The 6,169-nt window shown below is 41.8% G+C and overlaps 1 pseudogene; it reads right to left on the bottom strand.

The window, feature by feature from the left end:
• Positions 1-693: 693 nt before the first annotated feature.
• On the bottom strand, positions 694-5,099 carry LOC141753496 (protein ABHD15-like; annotated as a pseudogene).
• Between the last annotated feature and the right edge of the window lie 1,070 nt (positions 5,100-6,169).

The following is a 6,169-nucleotide window of genomic DNA, read 5'->3' as shown; positions in this document are numbered from 1 at the left end:
TAGACCAGCGGTATTCAAATGATTCACAGCCGCCGGGTTTCCACAGTCTTACTTGCAGCTGCGAGTTCAGAAAGTTGTTGTGAATGGTAACAACACAACTCTAGGTCAGATTGCCTGGTGACATTTTGTTTAATGCTGAACATGGATGATTTTGCACATAATTTGAAATCTAGTTAGGTGTAGCCTTTGCCTGGCTATATTTTACTGACCTTATGATACCCAATATAGAAGACTCACCCTGTCTATTTAGGTTTTTCATGGTTTTTAGCCTAAAGTCAAGGTTTTAATAACATAGAAAAAGAAAGTCTTTCAAAAGATCTATACAATCTGGAAACTGCTAAATTCTACAATATCTGGCAGCATAAAGTACATTTAGTGTACTCCACAACCAAAATGTTTGCACAAGATGGTGAAAATGTTGTTTGATATCTACAAAAGGTGACTCTTTGGTGTGATCCACGGATATAATTTATGAAACATTCTGTTCTGTTTTGGTTAAACACAAATCATTTCCCCCCCCCCCGTTCCATTCCATTGCATTTACTTCACAACAAGTCGTTGCCAGGCACTTACCGTCAATTTCAGCTATTTATTTGTTTTTTCCACACTGACGACCCTGAGATACCACGTGATACCAACGTCTTTTTACTATTCACTCACAAGCCTTGTTAGAAGTGGCAATCAAATGTCAGATATCTTCCACAGAGATAAACAAAACATTTCTTTTGGATCCGCCAACATTTTTAAAATGATTAATTCATCAAAAAAAATGTTTTTAAATATTCGTTTTGCATAAAAATGTTATCAATAAAACCTTTAAGTATTGGCCTTTTTTTCTTTTTTTTTTAAAAATCTAACCAACTCGCACTCAGAATTTAAAATCCTGTTGTTTTTCTTGGCTCAGCTCTGAAAACAGAAAAAGAAAACAGGTCCCACTTTTCCCTTCAGCCAGTATAACATTGTACCCAACATCTTTTATCAACCCCTTTTTCCACTTCTATAGTATTTTATTTCCTTTTTACGCCAGAAAGGGTCATTTTATTTCCCAGATGATGTCTGCAGAGGGCCAAACGAGTGGCAGGTTTTTAGACTTGTGTTTACTAGAACTCCCAGGTGTTAAGCGAGGCAGTCGGGGGCAGAGTCTAGCTTTAGACCTCGGTCACTCTGAACTGGATCAGTTGCACTGATTGCACAAGTGATTGACCAGATCAAAGAGTCTACTGTGATCCCCTTCGGTGCTGCTGATTGGCTGAAAGTCGGCGGGAGGCAGGGTTATGTCTCTGTACAGTCTGTTTATCAGTATTCCCTTTATCTCTCCTGTCATTTGGTGGATCTTGCTGTTTTATTCTCCGTAGTCCAGAGACCTGTATTAAACTGTATTAAATTGTATAGATTGTGCAAAAAGCTGAATGTTGCATAGCAGAAGAGAAAAAGCTATTCCTTACAGATGACAAAGTGATTTAAAAATGTATAAAAGAAATTGAGAAACAAAGTTTAGGGGATAAATGTAATATTTTGTTTGTAATTACTATTTTTTGTTGGAAGAGGGCTACTGGATAAAGAATCATCTGTAATAAAGTAATTTTAATATTTCTTTGTCCCATTGTGATTTTGTGTCTGAGGAGCAAAAAAAACATTTAACTTAACCTAAATATTTGAATTCTTTTACACTGTTCACCATCATTGTCATTGTATTACAATTTTTAATTGCAACTCTTTGAATTGTGTTTGACCTCAAACTGCTTGTTTAATTTGCATAACCTCTCTTTTTAACCTCTTTTGTAGGATGCAACATTGCCTGAAAAGTTGTTGCTGTAGTAAGTAACACATTTTTGTTTTCCAAAGAATTATTGTTGGAGTTTCAAACGAGTAGAGCCATGTTCTGAGTGTTTTTGTTTGTCTTAACCAAAGATCATTAGTCCTCTTAATTATTTTTTTTGTTTCCATCAGCTTTCTTTTCCAGTTGTTTGTAGGACTGTGCTTTCATCCAGCTACAGATGTAACTTGAGAAGGAAAAAACCCAAATATTGTCCAAAGTGTCTCTGCAGATCTCATCCTCTTCCTCCTCATCGTGTGTACGACCTCTTCCAGGTGAAGTTCTCTTCCTCTGCATCCGCGCTGCTCTCTTCAGGCACCTGCAGTCTTTGTCTCCTCATCATGTTGGCTCTCCTCCTGCGAGACGCAGCCATGTTGCTGGTCCGGCTCTTCTGCCCTACACTATATTCTCCTAGTGGACTATCCAGGCTCACCCCATCCCTCTCTTCCCCTTTAAGGAAATCAGACACCACTCTGAAGTACTCCAGAACCACAATATTACTCCAGTTACCTTCCTCCTCCACCTCGTTTCCAGTCCCCCCTCCCTCCATCTCTTCTCGGCGCTCCAGAGTGAACCCACAGTGCCCTCCTCTGTCCGTCAGCACCAGAAGGAAATGAGGATTGCACTGGAAAAGGTGAAGGGGCAACGTGGAGGCAGGCGGGAGGAGGGGATCGTCACGGCTGCGGATGCAGAGCACAGGGACCGCCACCTCATCTGCATCTCTCAGTGGCTCGTTCCTCTCCCAGTAGTTGTCCCAGTCCTTGGCTGGGTACGCCCTCTCTCCCAGTGCCCAGGCCACTGAGGGTGCCAGGCCCCGTGGGGAATGAGATCCTGAGCTCAATCCAGAGTTTAGAGAGCTTATTGGAGGTCTGGGAGCCTTCTGCTGAGGCTGGGCTGAAGAGCAGGAGAGAGTTTCCTCAAAGTCTCTGAGGGAGGAACAGCTGAGGGCCCGGTCCACATCCAGGACTCCTCTGAAGGAACTTGCATACCTTTACGATGCCAAGTGAAGAAATACGTTTTATTTTTTTGGGTCCTTTTCATATTACATCATGTCATAACTACTATTAATACATTTTGTTTTGATTTCTCACACCTCCTGAGCTGCAGTTGCCGATGGTGCAACACCCCCCAGCGATAAATGGGGGGCATGGTGGTTTCAAACCACAGTTGTCCCTGGAGCACAGGTGAGACGGCTGCAGCCGCTGTCAGGTGTGAACTCGATCCAGACTCCCCCAAGTAGGAAAGAAGAATCCCTGAGCCTGAACCCTCACTCACTGCAACCATGACAGAGGACGGGTGGCAGCTGTGGACATAAGCCACCGCCTGAAAATAGAAGAAGATGTCAGGTAAAGTCATTGAATGAACAAAATGTTGATTTTAGCCATGTTAACATCTAGCATCTATTGATGGCAATGTGTCTGATGGTCCACCACTTTGGTCCAGACTGAAGTATCAACAACTGTTTGAAGGATTGCAGTGAAATTTTGATATTCTTGGTCCCCAGAGGTTGAATCCCAATAACTTTGGTAAGTTCTCACAGAGCTGCTAGCATGGCTGTAGATATTTTATTTGCATAAGACTGTATTTTGTGCATTGTCTGTTGGATTTGAAAAAGGGCTGCAGATAATTGGAATCATCCATTAATCTGTTGATTATTTTTTATGTGCTCAAACATAAAAAAATAGTGAAAAATGTAAATTTCCCAGAGAGCAAAGTGGTGTCTTTAAATTACTTATTTTGTCCAACCAACAGTCCAATAATCCAAAGGTATTTCATTTATAATTATATAAAACAGAAAAAGAAGCAAATCTTCACATTTGAAAAGATGGGTTTAGACCATTAAATATTGGACATTTTGCTTGATAAATGACTGAAAACTATTGACACCCGATTATTAAGCCATTAAATAGCCGTTATCGGTCACTATAAGCACCATAGATCAGGGTCATTAGGGGCCTACTAAAGCTTACTACTACGCAAAACTTAAAAGCAACACGTTGTAAAACTGCATGAAACGTCACGTTTTGATAAACAAAAAGGCTTCTTTAGGTTTAGACAATAAAAATACTTAGTTAAGTTTAGGGAAAAACATTGTGTTTTGGCTTAAAATAACTTTTTCGAAAGTGAAAGTGAAACTTAACACTTGTGAACACAAAGACAACTACATGTTGTTCTATTCACTAGGGCGTTTTGAGTTTCACACTGTCTATACTACAGTGCCTCAGTTCCTCTTCTGCTCCTGCCATAATTACTACGATCACTAGAGGTCGCTGTCGTGTTCTTTTATTCCTTTGTTCGGTGATCTACCATGTGAATAGGTGATAAACCCTACTAATGGGTGTTGTAGGCCCCTGTTGAGCCACATCTATAGTGTTATAGCAACCGATAACGCCTATTTAATGGCCTGACAACAGTCTAATTGGCTGACTAAACTCACCATCTCAAAAAAACAACAAAACATGACATGATAAAAAAGGAGTGTACACCTGCCGTCTTTCTATACCTGCTCAAGATCAGCTGGGTCTCCGAACTCAGTCAGTCGCGCTGTGGTCAGCGGGCACCCCGCTGTGCCTCGAGCATGAAATACCACCACATAAAAGCCCTGACGCACGGCCTGATGGCACAGCACCTTTAGGTGGGGGGTCATCCCTCCCCAGGACTCAGGGATGAGGAGGAGGACAGGAGGCGTCGCGGTGAAGCAGCCTAGCGCCTTTCCTCCTGACTGATGCTCCTTCCTCCCCTCCCACCTCTTCCTCCCCACCACCTCACCCAGTCTTGTTCCCACCGCCCAGTCCAGAGCCACAATCCCCCCGTCTCTCAGTAAGAGATTGTCTCTAGTGAACTGTAATGTGTCTCCATGTTGTCCACACAGCAGGCTGGACAGAGTCTGGAGGTGGGGGTCTCCCCTGGGCCAGTAGGCCAGTCTCGGCCTGGCCAGAGAGCCGCAGTGCCGGAGCAGATATTTGGCCAGCGCAGTGGGTTTGCAGATGAACCTGGGACCATCTGAGGCCTGACCTGACCCAGACGAAATATCTGTTCCTGGTGATCCAGTCTCCTCGGTCCATGCTCTTATATTCCTGTCTAGTGGCAGCTCCAGGATCAGGCAGATAATGACCCAGAGTCTCCAGCCTGCAGCCCTGACAGCCAGCCACGTCCAACAACGTACCATGGGCCAGCGCGGAGCCAGAGAAAGCAGCAGAAGTAGCAGCGACGGGAACAAACAGAACAAATGTTCCAATAGAAATGATGCCATTGGTAAGTAAAGAAGATTGTAGTTTCACATAAAATCCAATGTTTTCTCTGTGAAGTGTTGCTGTGATTTCCTCAGTAACATCTGAGCCTGCCTTGTCGCTTCATGTACCAGTGAGACATTCTTTCTCCAGTTTTTTAAGTCTTCAACAATTGGCAATCAAAGAAATATAAAAAAAGAGAACTGGAGGAAATAGTGGGTCATGTAAATTGTTCCTCCCCTACACCCTTTCTCCTCCCTCCATAAATCATTTACTGCTAGCACAAGTTCAGATAGACACTGAGCAAACACAGGCCACATAAATCTGTCCCATTAATGGTAACATGATTATAGTCTTTGACCTTGCTGTTACTTCTTTTGTATTCTTTCCTCAGTTCACCTGTGAATATTAGGGCTGTCAATTGATTCAAATATTTTTTATTTGTTAAAAATGTAGCTTAAAGGGAGATTTGTCAAGTATTTAATACTCTTATCAACATGGATGTGGGCAAATATGCTTGCTTTATGCAAATGTATGTATATAGTTATTGGAAATCAATTAATAACACAAAACAATGACTAAAATTGTCCAGAAACCCTCACAGGTACTGCATTTAGCATAAAAAATATGCTCAAATCATAACATGGCAAACTGCAGCCCAACAGGCAACAACAGCTGTCAGAGTGCTGACTTGACTATGACTTGCCCCAAACTGCATGTGATTATCATAAAGTGGGCATGTCTGTAAAGGGGAGACTCATGGGTACCCATAGAACCCATTTTCATTCACATATCTTGAGGTCAGAGATCAAGGGACCCCTTTGAAAATGGCCATAACAGTTTTTCCTCACCAAAATTTAGGGTAAATTTGGAGCGTTATTTAACCTCCATAGTGACAAGCTAGTATGACATGGTTGGTACTAATAGATTCTTTAGGTTTTTTAGTTTCATATGATGCCAGCATCTTCACTCTAGTTTTAAAACTCAGTCCAGTACAACGTCCGGAAGATCGATTGCGTTTATGAGTTAAAGAAATGAGTGGCGTTAAAAGGAATTTGTGTTAACGCCTTATTAATAATAATAATAATAATTATTATTATTATTATTAATAATAATAAGGCGT

This window comes from Sebastes fasciatus, chromosome 16 (assembly GCF_043250625.1).
Source record: "Sebastes fasciatus isolate fSebFas1 chromosome 16, fSebFas1.pri, whole genome shotgun sequence".
NCBI lineage: Eukaryota > Metazoa > Chordata > Actinopteri > Perciformes > Sebastidae > Sebastes > Sebastes fasciatus.
Note: the sequence above shows the minus strand (reverse complement) of the source record. Positions and strands in the feature narration are given on the sequence as shown.